Raw genomic sequence first — 840 nt, 5'->3', positions numbered from 1 at the left:
GGCGCTGCCTTCAGACTGCTGGCTGCCTACGCTTCGACAGGAGCAGGGCAGTCGGATTATTTCAAACGTCTGGAGGTTTTCCTGGGTACTTCTCGCACTTTAGTGTTAGTTGGGGATTGGAACGCTGTCTTAGACGAACGTATCGATAGGGTGGGTGCGAGAGCATCTGATAAGAGAGTGGGGTGCAAGAGCCTCGCCAACCTGCTCAGACGCTTTCAGCTGTCCAACAGGTATCGACTAGACAACCTGAATGTGCCAATGTGGACTTGGACTAATTGCATCGGGTCGTCTAGATCGTACTTAGATAGAGTTTTCTGTAGGCCAGCGGATAAGGATAGCATAGGGTGTCCACAATTCAACATAGTCGGCTACACGGACCACAAATTCGTGATCTGTACGGTCGACTTAGATAGGCTCCATAGACAAGGTCCCGGTTACTGGAAGCTAAATGCGTCGTTAACGGCGTGCAAAGCGTAGAGACCGGATTAGTTTATTAGTTAAGAGGGCTTTAACCGGGGCAATCATCAATAACAACTGGTGGTTCGCCCTGAAGCGGGCAGTTAGAGCAGAATCGATTGGGTTTAGTAAGACTCTAGCTGTAGAACGTAAGAAAACAGAGCGGGATTTAGTTAACAAACTAGACGAGGTTCTTAGGACGGGCATCGCAACCGACGTGTTGTCAGCGAGGTTGGCTCTCGATAAACACGAAGGCTGCGTTGTCAGAGCTAAGGCACGTTCAGTAAGCGGGGAGGGGACTAAGGCCGCTCGATGGGCCCGCGTGGCTGAGGCCGAAGTGTGGCAACAGAGCGACAATTTGGTCTTTGGTGGACCAGAACGACT

The 840-nt window shown here is 51.2% G+C and overlaps 1 protein-coding gene across 1 annotated transcript in view; it reads left to right on the top strand.

Moving 5' to 3' along the window:
* LOC106877403 (uncharacterized) overlaps positions 1-840 on the top strand; it is a 47,523-nt gene that overhangs the window by 3,881 nt on the left and 42,802 nt on the right. The gene's annotated exons all lie outside the window — the stretch shown is intronic.

This window comes from Octopus bimaculoides, chromosome 3 (assembly GCF_001194135.2).
Source record: "Octopus bimaculoides isolate UCB-OBI-ISO-001 chromosome 3, ASM119413v2, whole genome shotgun sequence".
In the NCBI taxonomy this organism is placed as follows: Eukaryota; Metazoa; Mollusca; class Cephalopoda; order Octopoda; family Octopodidae; genus Octopus; species Octopus bimaculoides.
Note: the sequence above shows the minus strand (reverse complement) of the source record. Positions and strands in the feature narration are given on the sequence as shown.